At 38.6% G+C, this 17,737-nt stretch overlaps 1 protein-coding gene across 4 annotated transcripts in view; it reads left to right on the forward strand.

The window, feature by feature from the left end:
• col22a1 (collagen, type XXII, alpha 1) overlaps positions 1 to 17,737 on the forward strand; it is a 272,437-nt gene that overhangs the window by 41,974 nt on the left and 212,726 nt on the right. The gene's annotated exons all lie outside the window — the stretch shown is intronic.

Consider the following 17,737-nt stretch of genomic DNA (forward strand, 5'->3'; position numbering starts at 1 on the left):
TTCAAATAGGGGCATTGGAGACCAAATTAAAAGCATAACTGAAATTTGAATAAGCTTTAAACCAGTGGTCTGGATAACCCACCAGACAACAGGGCCGGGGCTGTGCCCGAGAGTGAGGAAAGACCTGAGGATTCATCAAATTAAGCACTGGGCCAAATTGGAAAGATCAGATATGAGCCAATTTGAGGTGATGGGGCTCGAGCCTAAGAGCAGATCTAAGCAGCGGGGCCTGGGTCTGAGAGCAAGGAATGGCCCAGGGTTTGGATGATTTAACATGGGGCCAGATTGAAAAGGTCATGATGTCGGAGCCAGAGGCAAGAGATGGGCCAGTTCAGCTCACTGCTCTGTGATGTTTACTCATCTCTGCACTGAACGGAGGCTGTGGCCTGTAACTAACGGGCCACTGGATTGGCTGCAGTGATGACGAGCTTCGCAGCTGTGGCTCAGTTTTGCAAACTTCAGTTGTTCGCTTGCTTTTGTGGTTTGCACCATATGTTTTTTTCTGCACTTTGGGTGTTTGGTGTTCTGTTTTTTAAATGAGTTCCGTTGGGTTTCTTTGTTTTGTGGCTGCCAGTGAGGAGACGAATTTCAAGGTTGTATATAGTATGCATATTTAAATATACTTTGAACTTTGATGATGGAATGAGAGATATGTGGAGCGTAGCTTGTACACTGGAATGGCTTACAAATTCACTGTATATTTTTGAGTAACTATACACACTTACTGTTGTTCTGATGTGCATTCCAAGCAATTCATGACTAGAGGATTGTTTTTATGCAGTGAGTAGGCAGTAGAAACAAATAATCTGTTTTTCTTCATTTTAAAATGTACTTGGAGTTCCTGCTGCTCATTTTCTGTTTAGCTGAATGATTGGTCCTTTTTATGTGCACAAACAAAGTCTCATGCTGAGTTATTCTACCTAAAGCAGGAAAAGACCATGAAAATTAACTCTCTTCTATACCATGTTGATGGAGTTATGTTGGGGCTCAAATTTGGATTGCAAATGTGAATATTCATTCTGTACTAACCATTTGTCATTCTTGGCCAGAAATTAGTAGGGTAATCAAAACTATTTCTGTCTATGATTTATTTTAAGTGCCACATTAGTCAAATGAAAACCAATGACTGTTCTTTCCATTTTCAATGCATGAGATCATCTAATTACTTGAGAAACTAACAAATTATTTAAAATAAGTAATTAAAAGACACTGCATTCATTTCCAAGGCAACAGTAGATTTTGGACAGTTAGAAATCATTTTGTCTCAATAATGTCAAACACATGGAGTGTGACATTTCCACAATCTGTTTTTTTTTGTGTGGATTCTCTCACCTATAGGACATTTGGAAAGGGGAGTAAAATAGTTTACCAGCTCTATTTTGTTCATGGCTGTCTCCTTTAATTACTTTAAAATCTTACAAGTAATTTAGACTTAATGTGTGCTCTTTGTTCTATACTGTTTCAGAAGGTAGTGATATACAAGACTAAAATCAGCCTCATAGGTATCAACCCACACAAGTTCTATACCATACACCTGGTGTTCTTTTAGTTTAGATAATGCAGCTATCTCACACTATTTGCAGTTGAACTTCTCAGTACCTTTGACTATCCATACTACTCAATAGCTTTCATCTATATGGCTTTAAATTCTTCCCAAAGATAAACATTGTATGTCTTCACCATAACTTGCTTGTGCCTTTGTATACAAGTCTGTTCACGACGACTTTTTGAATTTACAGCCCTGCTTTAAATCATAACTACATGCTGGTGCTTCTTCTATCAATTCCACATCAACCATATACAAATAAAAAAATATGCAATGAAGACAAACATACTTCAACTACCCATCCACATTCAACTACCTCCACTCCCCAGCCACATGTGAAGAAGGAGAAGACAGATGATTATTGCCAAACTTAAGAAAGGGCGCACATTTTTAACATAGAAAGGTTCAAACAGGGAATTCAGCTATCTGAGTCACCAGTTATTTTAAAGTGTAGAACTACCACATTTTTTCTTACAAAGAATTAAGACCGTTGGACCATAAAACATAGGAGCAGAATTAGGCCATTCTGTCCTACCATTCTATCATTGACAACATATTATCCCTCTTAACCTCATTCTCCTGGCTTCTCCCTGTAACCTTTGATGCCCTTACTAATAAAAAACCCATCAACCTTTACTATAAATATACCTTCACTTTAAAGTATTCAAAAATTGGACAGTACATCTAATAAAAACTACAGGATGAGGTAAAGGAAAGTAAAGTTAGGATGCTTCATTGTTTAAGTTTACACCAAAACAAATTAATCAGGAGATTATCTCCTTTTACATTGTAATTTTTATTATTCCAGAGGATGATATTAGAAATAGCATAGCCTGTTCTCTGTAAACGGGTGGTGCCTAGTGCATTTGAGATGATAATTATGCAATACTGATGCAGAGTTATTTTGCATTTGATAAACTGTTAGGAAACTTATCATTAAAATCCAATTTTAAAATTTAATTGCCATCTTTATGAGATCATTAGTATGATAAACATTTTGTCTGTCATTGATCTTGAAACTAAAACAATTGAAGAGTGTAGAATGATTATCTGTACATTATCTTTATAAAAGTGGAGATATATCAGGAAAAAAAGACCCTTCTCAACCCAAAACATTGACTGTTCATTCCTCTCCATAGATGTCGCTGACCCAATAAGTTCCTCCAGCATTTTAAAGTTCAAAGTAAATTTATTATCAAAGTATATATATGCCACTATATACAACCCTGAGATTCATTTTCTTGCATGCATACACAATCCATCCATAATAGAATAATAACCACAATAGAATGTGAAATACCCTTCGAGAATAAGACATATATTTTGGGTATATACCTCAAGATTGTTGAAAAGAGATAAATATTTAATGAATATACTGCTGGTGGCTGGGAAAAAGGCCCTTACTAGGAAATGGTTATCACAGGAGAGCCCAACTTCAAATGTATGGATGGAAATTACAATCGGCATTTATAAAATGAAGAAGATAACAGCATCTGTTGATCATAAGCTGGAACTATTTGATTCATACTGGTTTAACTACACAACACCTCATTGGCCTGATTTTATTCTCACAAGTCAATGAATACATTGTAAAAAAAAATCACTCCCTACTTTGTACATAGTTTTCTTATTTCAATTGTTCTTCCTCTCCTCTCTATAAGTGTATACCTCAGATAATTATTATGTGGAGATTTGTGACAAATATGATTATATGATATATATGTACAGTATCTGAAATACATCTTATGGAAATGTTTGTTTGATGATAAACTCCAATCAAAAATAAATTTTAAAAAAAGCCGGCACCAACTTGGGTGTTCAACTGGCATGCAAGACACAAACTGTGCAAATACAAAAAGAAAGAAATAATAATAATAAATACAGAAAATAAGTAATAAATATCGAGAACATGAGATGAAGAGTCCTTGAAAGTGAGTCCATAGGTTGTGGGAATTTCAATGCCAAAGTGAGGTTGAATGAAGTTACCCGCTTTGGTTCAAGAGCCTCATCGTTGCGGGTAATAACTGTTCCTGAACCTGGTGGTGTGAGTCCTGAGCACCTGCATCTTCTTGCTGATGGCTGCAGTGCATGTCCTGAGTGGCCGGGGTCCCCGATGATGGATGCTGCTTTCCTCTGTCAATGTTTTGTGTAGATGTGCTCAGTGGTGGGGAAGACTCTACCCATGATGGACTGGGCAATATCTGTTTACTTTTTGTAGGATTTTCTGTTCAAGGGCATTGGTGTTTCCATACCAGGCTGTGATGCAGCCAGTCAATGTGCTCATCTATAGAAGTTTGTCAAAATTTCAGTATTAGCTGAATCTCTTATGTTTATAATTAATCTCACAGTCCATAGTACTGTATTTTTGCCAGGTATTGCTATTTGCAAAGTAAGGAAAAGTAACAATAGGGAGATCAAGAATGGAAGCAAATTTTCAAGCGTTTGATCAGGAAATGTTGTAGCTTTGAAAATCTTCAGTCATTAGCTTGAATTCAGATGTTAGCTTTTTGTTTACAAGATATTGCTAATTGTTTGAATTTAAAGGCTCAATATGAATAAGAGTATAGCTTAGCCATTCACAACTCACCCCAGGTGATTCTTTCTGATTCTTTTACATACATCAACATACTTTGAAATTACTCATGCGACCTTGCCTACTCTAATCAGTGCAACTGACTAACACCTGTAAGATCAACAGCTGACAGCAGCCAGTCACTTCTAAGCATTTGACCAGTCAGCTAGGCCTGACTGTACTTGGTGCAGTCACTCACAATGGAAAGATTGACAATTTTATTGTTAGATATTCCATTTACCTTCAGTATTCGGGCACACCTTTTTCCCTTTAACAGCAATCAATCATTTCATGCACTTAGGCAACTGCTATTTAAATTGTACTCTCATTTCCCCAAGATGTCGGCTTAGCAGCAGAGGGAAGTTCAGGTAATTAGCTAGTTTCTCTCCATCTGCCCCTTCCTCCATCCCCTCCCCATCCTTATCCTACACCTGTCTATCAGATGAGAAGAGATTATGTTAAAGAATGACCTCAGCCCCTAGCACCTATCATTACACGCTGTAAGGGGAAAAAGCTATTAGTTCTGACAGCCTGTGCTCAGTGAGGCATGTCTCTCTCTGTGTGCATACCAACATTTTGCTTAAAGGGATAAATTACCCAACAAACTGCACTCAGTTGGATTCAGACTTTGAAGATTTAATCTAAGCAAGGTTTTACCAAAGTCAGCTGGGGTATGTATTTAAATTGAAGTCTCATTATTAAAGTGACAGATCTGTTATGCTTTTTTGGCCAGACTCAAGATTTTATACATACACAAGAAACTAAATCTGGGTTATACACAGAGTTAGGCCTAGGTTTGTGATGTGCAATTAGCTTGCACTCATTTGACCTGATTTAGATTTTGTGCTATCTGTTTATTAACATGATTTATCCATGCACCTGGTGCTAAACACACTGCTGGTGCATTCCTAGTGAGAGTCCTAGAGTCATACAGCAAGGAAAAGAGACCTATTGGCCCACCATGTCTGTGCTAACTATCAAACACTGATCTACACAAATCCATTTCTCCTCCACCCCACCCCTAATATTATGTCAGCTACGATCTCACTAATCCTGTTTTCCCAACAATTTTCCTATTATCTCTTATTTGATGATCAACTACATACTGATTAACCTTTCCCCACATACACCAGGTGCAATTAGCAACAACAATGTAACCAATGAAATGGTTGACTCTGTAATTTGGGAGCAGAGCAGAGCACCAAGAGAAAAGCAATGCATTCACTGAACAAATGTGCAAGCTCTGTACGGACAGCACTAGCAGTCAGGATTAAACTTGGGTCGGTAGAGCAGTGTGGCAGAATCAAAAGTCCCTGAACCACTGTTTATACTTAGAGTCAAACAGGTTGGTGTAGGAATAGAATTTGTAACTAGCTCGTATTAGATGAATTCTTTTCTTAAAGGACATCTGTAAATTTTCAAGGTAAGGTGAAACTTGCAAGTCATATTTTGTTTTATTACTAGCTTTTTTCCCATTCAAATGGCTTTTAAATTAAACTTAAACTCGTCAATAGAGTCATCAAGCATGGAGAAAGTCTCTTGAGCCCAATTTGTCCCTGCCAACCACAACATCTTCCTTGCTAGTCCCAATAGCCCACATTCAGCCCATAACTGTACAAGTAACTATAAAAATATTTTTTAAATTTTGCAAATGTACCTACCTTGATTACTTTCTCTGTCAGCCTATTCCAAGAATTTACTACGCTCTGTGTAAAGAAATTACCTCTCAGGTCTCTTTCAAATCTCTCTTCTTAGCTTTTATCTGTCCTGATTAATTTTTGGACTCCCCTGCCCTAGGATTCTCCACATTATTTATATTATTCATGAATTTAGAAGCTTCTGTGAGGTCACCCTTCATTCTTCAATTCTCCAAGGAATAAAGATTCAGCATTGCCAACCTTTCCCTATAACTCAGTGCCTCTAATCTAGGCAGCATCCTTGTAAATACCTTTTGCATCCTTTCCAGCTTGATAGTGTCTTTCCTATATAAAGGGTGAAAAAAGCTGTGCACAATACCCCATGTGCATTCACACAAATGAATTATGTAACTGCAACATGTCCCTATTCCTAAACTTGATGCCCCAACCGATGGAGGCCAGCGTGTTAAATGTCTTCTTCACCACCCCGTCCACTTGCACAGCCGTTCTCAGGGAACTGTGTACTTGTACTCCCAAGTCCCTCTGTTCCACAACACTTTTGTCAGTACCCTGCTATCCATTGTATAGCTCGTACCCTGGTTTGAATGTCCAAAATATGTCACTCACACTTATCCAAGATGAAATCCATTTGCCATTCCTCAGCCCATCTCCTTAACTGATCAAGATCTCTGTACTAATTCATTGTAATCTGATTCGCTATACCCAAAACCTACTTTAGTATTATTAGCAAACTTGCTAATCATGCCATGTAAGCTCATATTCAAATCATTTATGTGAATAATGAATAAGAAGTCCCAATTCTAATCCCTGGAGCACTCTGTTGTTAACAGACCTCCAACCATCATTCTCTGCTTCTATCATTGGGTCAGTTCTGGATCTACTTTTCTAGCTCTCCCTGAATCCCTTGAAATGGAATCTTCTAGATCAGTCTCCTCTGCAACATTTGCCAGAGGTCTCACTAAAGTCCATATAGACGATATCCCTACCTTCATCTATCACCTCCATTTCCTCATTGAGAAACTATGAAGGGTTCCTCAGACATGACCTTGCATGCTAAAGTTTTACTGACTGTTCCTGATCTGCTCTTAACTCGCCAAGTCATGGTGGATCTTGTCCCTCAGAATTCCCTCCAGTAATGTCCCAACATCTGAAGTCTGGATCACTTGCCTGCAATTCTCTGGCCTGTCCTTGTTGTCCTTCTTGAACAACAGAAAAATATTAGCCACCCACCAGTCTTCTGGATTTGCCAGTGACTAACAAAGAAGCAGATAGCTTTATAAAGACCTCCACAATTTATTTCCTGACCTCTCATAAGGTCTAGGTGTGTACTTGGTCATTCATTGAGGATTTGCCCACCTTAGTAGGTTTCCAGGCTGCAAGTACCTCCTCCTTCATAATGTGCTTATTATCCAAACTCTTAGTTAGAGTCATAGAGCAATACAGCATAGAAACTTATTCCCTACTTTTCTTTTGCATCCATGATATTCTCCTTAGTAAACATCAAGGAGAAACAGACATTAAGAATCCCAACCATCTCCTGCAGTCTCACACATAAGCAGCTCTAATGGTCTCTAGGGTGTTTCTAGTCTCTTCCTAGTCAAACTTGTACTGTCAATATAACTGAGGAACCTGTTGGGATTATCTTTGATCCTGCCTCCCAAATCCATTTATACTCTCTTTTTGCCCTCCTGGTTTCCCTCTTAAGTCTGGTCTTAAACTTTTTAGATTTGTCATGGGGTTCATTCTTTCACAGCTGCCTATTGCAACGTTCCTTACCTTCATGTTCCTTATCAGAGCCTTGATATCTCTCATCAGCCGTGTTTCGATGAACTTTGGTATGTCGACCCTTCACCCCGATTGGCATGGCAGATTTGAACATGTTCTCTGGATTACTAAGCAGCTATATTTTAAGACATTTAAATTGCGAAGACAAATTGAATTCTTCTTTGGCGTTCCCTTCAATTCTGTGGGTTTTGAGGAGGGTGATGAAACTAATGTGGGAACTACAGATTGTGCCTAAGTTGAATAGGATGGCAGGGAATAGGTGATTTGAAAAGTGATGCACTTTTTCCATCGCTCAAACATGGGTTGTATGTGCTCCCGATTAATTACCTTGAGGTTCGCAAAACCATTCAGACAGGTATATGGATAGAAAAGGTTTGGAGGATTATGGGCCAAACACAAGCAAATGAACCAACTCAGACAAACGTCTTGGCCAGTATGGATGAGTTGGGCCAAAGGGCCTGTCTTTTTTTTTGTGCTCTACAACTTTATGAATGCTTCTTCTGAGTTTAAGCAGTCATGAACCAGAGATTCCAGGAGTCAGTGGGGATATGGCATGTTTTTCAAGGACATCTTGAGCATACTCCTTGAAACTTTTATTCTGCCTGCCTGCCATTGCCATCCTGTGACAAGGGCTCAGAATAGAAATGCCTCTTTCAGGAATATGGTGTCAGACATGAATGATGTGATCTGCCCAACATAACTGATGAGTATAACAGTGCTGAGGATGTTAGCTCAGGAGAGGATATAGATGTTGGTTCATTTATCTTCCAGTGATTCTGAAGGATTTTGCACAGACAAAATTGGAGATATATCATATTTCAATTGCATTGAAGTGTCTATTATAGGTGCCCAGTACTCAGAAGCATATTAGAGGGAAAAGGTTAATGCTGCACAGTAGATTATGAGTTTTGTGCCAGGTGAGAGGTTTTGATTTTCAAACAGCCTGTGTTCAATCGGCCAAAGGCAGCTGATATATTGATTTTAATCATCAGTATCTTCCTCCACCAAGATAGAGAGACGTTGTCCATATTTTTCCAAATTCCTGCTGTGGCAGGGTGAAGTAATGTCTCTACCAATGGAGGTGTAAGGTGCTCCTTCCCTCCACTAGCCTGAGCAAGGTGCAGGTGCCATGCCTCCCGCCAACCCCCAGTCAGTGTCACATGAAGCCATGGGAGCAGGTGTTGGATGGTCGTATGAGCAGATAGTGCATGTCACAAGTCCTGGTTATGCGACCACTGACGCCAGGCAGACAATCCCTGAAGAGTAATTATAATGGCTGGGGTCACCTGTCTTGTAAAGACACTGCCCAAAAGAAGGAAATGGCAAACCACTTCAGTAGAAAAATTTGCCAAGAGCAATCATGGTTATTCTAACAAAAAGGCATGATCTTAAAACTTAGAGCTCATTCATTCATGGGCTTGATTTAAGAAATACTTCTTCACACAGTGTGTAGTACTTCTTGATACACAGTGTATAGCAGAAATCCAGAATTCTCACCCCCAAGCATTGGTTAGATTACTCAGTCAAAAAGCTTTTGAAGTAAGAGTCATGGAAGTGAGGTCAGTAGATGGAATTGATATCTGCCCATTAACCATGATCTAGTTTAATGCTAGATTATGCTCAGGGGTCTTTTGAAAGTTTATCCTTTCAAAAGAGCTCATCTAAAAGAAGAAATAACTTTAAGTAGGCAAGATTGCTTCTCATTATTTATGTCTGAAGTCTGAATTGGTTAAAACATTTTTAATTATGTCGATATATGCATTTAGTTTGGAAACAACTGTATCACAGGTACAGATAAATGGTTCTGTGTGGGGTGCAGTCTTTCTGCTGGCCATTAATAATGTGGGAACTGAAATGTTCCCGTTGCTAAGCCCTGAGGAACAACTCCATCAATCACATTCATGTGAGATTTTAACTCCTCAGCGGAAACCATTTGATGTCACATTGAAAGATATGCTTGGTATGATTTCAGTTCAACAGTGAGTTCCTCTGTTAGGAGACAGAAGCCGTTTAAATTGGACTGAAGGTCAAGCATACTGTATCTGAAGTGTCATAGTATTTACTAAAGTTATTTAACACATCAATAAGATGGCATTTGACTTACAAACAGGAGGTTATATGCTTTGGTCACTGGGCTGTCAGTTATTTAAATAAAAGTGCCATTTCTGATTCAACAGCATCACTGTTGAACTGCAAGAATGAGCTTTGATTCTCATGTGCCCTTGACCCTGATTCCATCAGCTACTTGGTCTTGTCCCTCAGAAAGCTTTGTGAGTTGCACAACAGCTCATTCATCCCTAAGTCAGACTTTTAAAAAATTATATTCAATTGTTGTCAAGGTTATGTTTTCACATGAGTTGTTGGCTGTGTGTGTTATCTTCCTCTTTTAAATGTTTCCTAATGCCTGAATTGATTTCTAAAGCAAACGTTTTAGCCCTATATCTGCAATCTTCAGTTAATTCCATTTTCTTCAAGATCTCTCTGCCTCTTAATTCCATGAAGGAAATTCAAGATCCTTGATGATGCCTCACAAATCAATTGACAATCTCATTTGCAACTCACTTAGGTAATATCAAACAGTGAAATGTTTGATCCTGTCTAATCCACTCCTTTAACTTCCTAATATAGTGTCTTATCCTTTTCCACTGAGAGCAAGGATATTTTGTCCTTTATTTTGCAAATTTCTCCTTTTATTTTTCAAACCATGACTGGATTTCGAAGCCTCTTTAATGATCCAGCACTTGAACTTGCTCCCTACTCGTTGATAATAAAACAAAATTATGAGTCAGAGTCGTGAAAAAGTACCCACAACAAAACAGGTCCTTCAGCCTTTCTAGTCTGTGCCCAACTATTTAAAATGCTGACTCCTTCGATGCGCATCAGGACCACAGCCCTCCATACTCCTACCATCCAAACTTCTCTTAGGCGTTGAAATCAAGCTCGCAGGCATGACTTGTGCTGGCAGCTCATTCCACACTCCTGTGACCTTCTAAGTGAAGAAGTTTCCCCTCAGTTTTCACCCTTAACCCATGAACTCTAGTTGTAGTCTCACCCAACCTCAGTGCAAAAAAACTGCTTGCACATACCCTATCTTTAGCCCTCATAATTTTGTATACCTCTATCGAATCTCCCCTCATGTTCCAAAGAATAAAGTCCTAACTTATTCAATCTTTCCTTATAACTCAGATACTCCAGTCATGGAAACATATTTGTAAGTTTTCTCTGTACTCTTTCAACCTTATTTACATCTTTCTTTGGATCGGTAAACAAAACAGTGAACAATACTCCAAATTAGGTCTCACCAATGCCTTCAACTTAACATCCCGTCTCCTGTATTCAATACTTTGATTTATGAAGGCCAATGTATCAAAAGCTGCCTTTATGACCTATCTACATGCTTTACCACTTTCAATGAATTACGGACCTGTCTTACCAGATGCCTTTGCTCTGCAGCATGCTTCAGTGCCCTACCATTCACTGTAGAAGAACTATCTGGTTGATCCTCCCAAAGTGCAACATTTCACACTTGTGTGCATTAGATTCCATCTGCCATTTTCCAGCCCATTTCTGATTCAGAACCTGGTTCAGATCCCACTGCAAGTTCTGATAGTCTTCCTCGTATCCACCCCCAATCCTGGTGTCATCGACAAATTTGATGATCCAGTTAACCACATTATCATCCATCTCATTGATATAGATGACAAATAACAACAACAGACTCAGCATCAATCCCTGCGGAACTCCACTCAGACAGGCAAACATCAACTACCACTCTCTGGCTTCAACTACAAATCCAATGTCTAATCCAATTTACTACCTCATCTTAAATGCTGAGTAACACAACCTTCTTGACCAGCCTTCCATGAGGGACTTTGTCAAATGCCTTGCTAAAGTCCATGTAAACAACATTCACTGCCTTGTCTTCATCAACTTTCTGAGTAGCTTCCTTGAAAAGCACTATTAAAATTGGTTAGACATGGCCTACCACACATGAAGCCATGGTGACTACCCCTAATTAGTCCATGTATACCTAAAAACTCACAATCTGGTCTCTTACAATATCTTTCCCACAACAGGTATCAAGCTCACTGGTCTATCATTTTCTGGTTTATATTTAGAGCCTTGTATTGTGATTCTAAATTCTCAACTTAGAATCTCAATTTAGCGGAAAAATATTAGCTATCTTCCAAACTCCAGTATCTTACCTGCCCTACAAGGAAAGTTTTCCCCTGCCCTATCTCATTCCCTAATAGCAGATCAAGTAATCCGCACTCTCTGATTGAGACTTCTGTGTACTGATGAAGAAAACTTTCCTGAACACATCTGGCAAACTCTATCCCATCCAGTCCTTTTACAGTACTAGAGTCACCCTAAGCTTTTTGGAATTTGACAGAAAGAGAGAGAACTTCACTTGCAAAGTTCATGAGGCTTTGCTAGAATTAACACTACATTAAAACTGAAATTGTTGCTCTCAGCACAGCTATGGTTTCTTTTGTGCTAAAAACAATCATATTTTGCATGAAGCACAGCAGGTCTAATCAATGCACTGCAGCTTGTCAAGGGCAAAATGAACAAAATTCTTCCAGCTAATAGAGGGTGTTATTGGCAATGAGGTCCAGCAATGATGGCACTCATAAAGATTCAGATGAATCTGGGCAAGCTGATGAGAAACGGTCCTCTACGAAGCATGCTCTTTGTTTGAGACTGGCTGCAGAGATCACCAGGACTATACCAGGTGTTCCAGCAGCAGTTTGTCAGGGAGTGCTTTGTCAGGACATGGATGAGGTTTCTCAATGGTCACATTTTGGGAAATCTGCCATTCAGATAATTATATCTGCACACTTTGCTTACCACTACGCTCTCCTGCTTTTGAGCATGGAGTCTGGGTGACAGTGCTGAGAAACTATGTGCTGCAGCAGAGTTTGATTATGATCTGTCCACCGAGGGCAATGTAATCTAGGCATACATATAGGAGGTCACAGTTCTCAATGATGACGACAAACTGCTGAGTGTTGCCCCTTCAATAATTTGGCTCCTACCATCCAGGCCATTCTCTCTTCTCATCTTTGCCATCAGGAAGAAGGTGCAGGAGTCTTAGAACCCACATCACTAGGCTCAGGAATAGTTATTAACACTCAATCATCAACTTAATGCTCAGCACTTGGACAAGAGGGGATATCTTCACTCAGCTTAATTTCCCCCATCACTGAACTGTTCCCACAACCTATTGACTCACTTTCAAGGAATATTTATCTATGTTTTCAATCTTATTGCTTATTGTTTTAATATTTTTTTCATTTTGTATTTATAATTTGTTGTGTTTTACATGTTGATTGTTTGTCCATCCTATTAGGTGCAGTCTTTCATTGAATCTATTGTGTTCCTTGTATTTACTGTGAATGCCCGCAAGAAAATGAAACCTCTAGGCTGTATATAGTGATATATATAAGGCACTCAGAATTAACATGATTTGCAACTCATAGCGTGGTATTTTGGAGTTCTTTGTACAAATGTTTAACCAATTTATCTCTTTTGTTGACCATATCTTTCAGCTTTCCTTTGCTGTTTCCTGATTTTCCTCACAGTTGCATTAGTTTACAAATGTAGCTTTTGCATTTGAAGGACCTTAAGGAATATTGCATTTAGAATGTGGCACTGAGGTAAAAGATTCACCATGAAATATGGAGGGGTTGCAAAGATTACAGCAGCTTTTTCCTCCTCCTACCTCTTATATTCTTTACTTCTGAAGTCAACAATAAGTTTTAGACTAGAACTATAACAAAATCCACTTAGTTTATGTAGAACCATCTTTCAAGATCCAGCATGAGCCATTTCCTCTAGGACAAGAGGAAAATGATTTGAAGGAAGCAAAATAATAAAATGCAAAATGAGCTATTTTATAAGTACATATCAATGGCACATTTACAAATGGTCTTGCTTTACTTACCTCATCTCCAGCTTTGCAACAATTTAACATTGGTCTTTCTGAGCCAGTGCAGCTGTAATGACTGTCTCTACCATGAATAAATCTACCACTGACTAATGAAAGACTAGAAAGTAAAGTCAAATTTTGGCATAACACACATCCAATACATAAAGAAGGCAAACTACACCCACCACATTTTAAGATAATTGAAATAGTTAGTTCATGAATGAATTGGCCATAAAAATTGAGCAAGAGTTTGATGTCACCTTCAAACTATCTAGCAATTAGTTCTGTGGTATTATAAGGCAGTTTGATGTGCCTTATGATTTCAAGGCACAGAATTTAACTGGAATCACATTTGTTCTGATGCAGATTTCTCATTCAAGTTACTTAAATCCATGCTTGGAATTATAGTTCAGGCTGCTGAAAAGTTCAAGTATTTTGGAAAATTCAGTTTAAGAATCCAGTACAAAATCCAAGATAACTGTGTAAGGAATTTTATAAATTTCTATGAAACAGCAAGAACTAAACTGCCCCTTCTGCTAGGAAAACAACTAAATAATAATATACAGTGGATTCCAGTTAACTGGGCTATTGGTTAATTGAGATAGCCATTTTATTTGGTACAACTCTTTAAAAAAACAAAAACTAATTAGAGAAAATAGCTGGGATTTTCTTCTTAGTTAAAACACACGTTATGGGCCAGGCAACAAGACATTAACGACAGATATTTTTACCAAATTATCACACTTGCATTCTTTGCTATACTTAGAGGCAATTTGGTGTCTATATTTGTGGAATGGACAGTTTAGTGAATCACTGGGTGGGCTACAGTGCTATATTACAGGTTTCTTCATGTTGAGCACTGACAGGTATGTGCCCTGGTCCACAGTAAAGTTTTCTTTTGTCTACACATATTGACATAAACTGCTAAATATATCAAAGCGATAAAACACCAAGGACAAAACCAAAGTTGCAAGGGGATGGGAGCCAGAGTAACAGAGCAGATAGTGGAGCAATTGTGGGGAAATATGTTGCCTACAAAGTCAGGAATCAAAAGGTTGAGCATGGTGGACTAAGGTTCTGAGTTGAGTATATTTCAATGCAAAGAGTATTGAAGGAAGAGGAAATGCGTGTAGAGCATTCCTCATTTGGGATCATGGGGATAGTTAATCTTTTTGTTTTTAGTCACTTATACATGTAATTATGACATTGTAGCCATTAGTGAGACTTGATTGCAGGACGTGCAGGAATGGCAGCTTAGTATTCCAGGGTTCTGTTTTAGATGTTAGAGAGCAGGGGGGTTTAAAGGAGGTGGAGTGGCATTACTAGTCAGGGAAAATATCATGGCAGTACTCAGATAGTACAGGCTGGAGAGTTCATGTACTGAAGCTATATGGGTGGAACTAAGGAATAAGAAAAGGATGACCACATTAATGGGTTCATATTATAGACCACCCAATAATCAGTAGGATTTAGAGAGCAAATTTCTACAGAGAATGCAGACTATTGCAAGAAACCTAAGATTGTTTTAACTTTACACATATTGACTGAGACTCTGAAATTGTAAAGGAGCTAAATGGGATAGAGCTTGTCAAATGTGTACAGGAAGCTTTCCTTAATCAGTTGATAGAAATCCCAACTAGAGAGAGTACGATACTCTATCTCCAATTAGAGAATGAGACAGGGAAGGTGGCAAAAGTTTGTGTAGGGGAATACTCTCCATCTAGTGATCATAATGCCTTTAATTTTAAGATAACTATCTAGAAGGAGAGTTCTGGTCCTCGGGCTGAGATTCTAAATTAGAGGAAGGCCAATTTTGATGGTATCAGAAAAGGTCTGGTGAGTGAATTGGGACATGCTTTTTTTCTGGAAAAGAGGTACTTGGCAAGTGGAAGACCTTCAAAAGTGAAATTCTGTGAGTAAAGAGATTGTATGTTCCTGTCAGAATAAAAGGCAAGGATAACAGGTTTCAGGAACCTTGGTTTTCGAGATATTCAAGCCCTGGTTAAGAAGAACTAGGAGATGCATAGCAGGTACAGGCAGTTAGGAACAAATGAGGTGCTTAAGGAGCATAAGAAATGCAAGAAAACATTTAACTGGGAAATCAGAAGAGCTAAAGGAAAGCAGGTGTTTGCCCTAACAAATAAGGTGAAGGAGAATCCCAAGGGGTTCTACAGATCTATTAAGAGCAAAAAGATAGCAAGGGACAAAATTGGTTCTTTTGATGGTCAGAGTGGTCATATATGCATGGAGCTGAAATACATGGGGAGATCTTAAATTAATATTTTGCATCTTTATTTACTTGGGAGATAGTCACAGAGTCTATCAAAGTGAGACAAAACAGCAGGGAGAGCATGAATCATATAAAGATTAAAGAGTAAGAGGTGTTTGCTGTCTTGAGGTAAATTAGGGTAGATAATCCTCAAACCTTGTGAGAGGCTAGCGCAAAATTGCAGGGACCCTAGCAGAGATATTCAAAATGTGCTTAGCAAAAGGCCAAGTATTGGAGGATTCCTAGAATAAGACAGGAAATTATAGGCCTCATTTTTAAAATATATTATTTCTGTTTTTTGCACAATTTTAATCTATTCAATTTACATATACTGTAAATTGATTTATTTATTTTTTCTTCTATATTATGGATTGTATTGAACTGCTGATGCTTAGTTAACAAAGTTCATGACACATGCCAGTGATAATAAACCTGATTCTGATTCTGAAGCCAGAGAGTGGTAACAGATGTTTGCATCTCTGACTGGAGGCATGTGACTAGTAGTGTGTCACAGGGATTGGTTGTCACAACTAAGGCTCATTTGTAAAAAAAAGTTTATTTTGTCAGTTAGTATGGGGACTGCTTTTTTTCACCAATTTCACCCTTGGACACCTCCTTGGATTGTTTTTCTTTTATGTCTAAATGTTTGTCTTTATACTAGCTCTGGTTTTTCACATGGTTTTGCAGGTGCCTCATTTGGGATCATGGGGATTGTTAATCTTTTTGTTTTTAATCACTTATATTCAGTTTGAGTTAACTGAATTAGCACAGTATTATCAATGTCTGTATTCCTACATGTTCCAGGGTGTATTTCAGGGGGCATGCTACCCTCTCTTTGTAGGGTCATTGTGGTTCCTTGTTGGATGAAACTCAGACAGAGTTCTTCTTATGTATCCCTGTGATTTCTGTTCAGCAAGATTCTGTATAGTTTGTCTGAGCTCTTGTTAGTTTTTTCTGGTTAACTTATGTAATATACCTTTGGTTTCCTTTGAATTTCCAAAGTCACTATGATTCCCGCACTTGAGTTTGTTTGTGATTCTCGCATTGGTGGTGGGTCTGTTGTTAGTCATCCATCTCAACAATCTGGATGATAATGTAATAACCTGGATCAGCAAATTTGCAGGTGACACCAAGATTGGAGGCATAGTGAACAGCAAGGAAGGCTATCAAAGTTTGCAGCAGGATCTGGAACAGCTGGAAAAATGGAATTTAATGTAGACATTTTTGGAGGACAAACTGAGGTAGGACTTGCACGGTGAATGGTTGGACACTGAGGAGTGTCGTAGAATAGAAGGGTCTGGGAAATCAAAGCCATAATTCCTTGAAAGTAGCGTCACAGTTAGATGGGGGTCATAAAGACAACTTTTGGCACATTGGCCTTCATAAGCCAAAGTACTGAATATAGGAGCTGGGATGTTAGGTTGAAATTGTATAAGACATTGGTGAGGCCTAATTTCAAGTGTAGTGTGCAGTTTTGATTATCTGTCTACAGGAAATTTTTCAATAAGATAGAGAGCATGCAGGGAAAATTTCAATTGATGCTGCCAAGACTTGAGTACTTGAATTATAGGGAAAGGTTGAATAGGGTGGGACTTTATTCCCTGGACCATAGGAGAATAAAGGGAGATTTGATAAAGGTGTACAAAATTATGAGGGGTATAGGTAGGGTAAACAAAAGCAGGATGTTTCAACTGAAGTTGTGTGAACCTGGAACTAGGGGTCACAGGTTAAGGATGAAATGTGAAATATTTAAGGGGAACATGAAGACAAATGACTTAATTTAGGGTGGTGGGAGTGTGGAGAGAGCTGCGAGTGTAAGTGGGTTTGATTTCAATATTTAAGAGAAATTTGGATAGGTACATGGATGAGAGGGGTATGGAGGGCTATGATCCGGGTCCAGGTCTTTGGGTCTGGACGGATTAATATTTGGCATGGACTAGATGGGTTGAATGTCCTGTGATGCTATGACTTCCCT

Source organism: Hemitrygon akajei, chromosome 1 (assembly GCF_048418815.1).
Source record: "Hemitrygon akajei chromosome 1, sHemAka1.3, whole genome shotgun sequence".
Classification (NCBI taxonomy): domain Eukaryota; kingdom Metazoa; phylum Chordata; class Chondrichthyes; order Myliobatiformes; family Dasyatidae; genus Hemitrygon; species Hemitrygon akajei.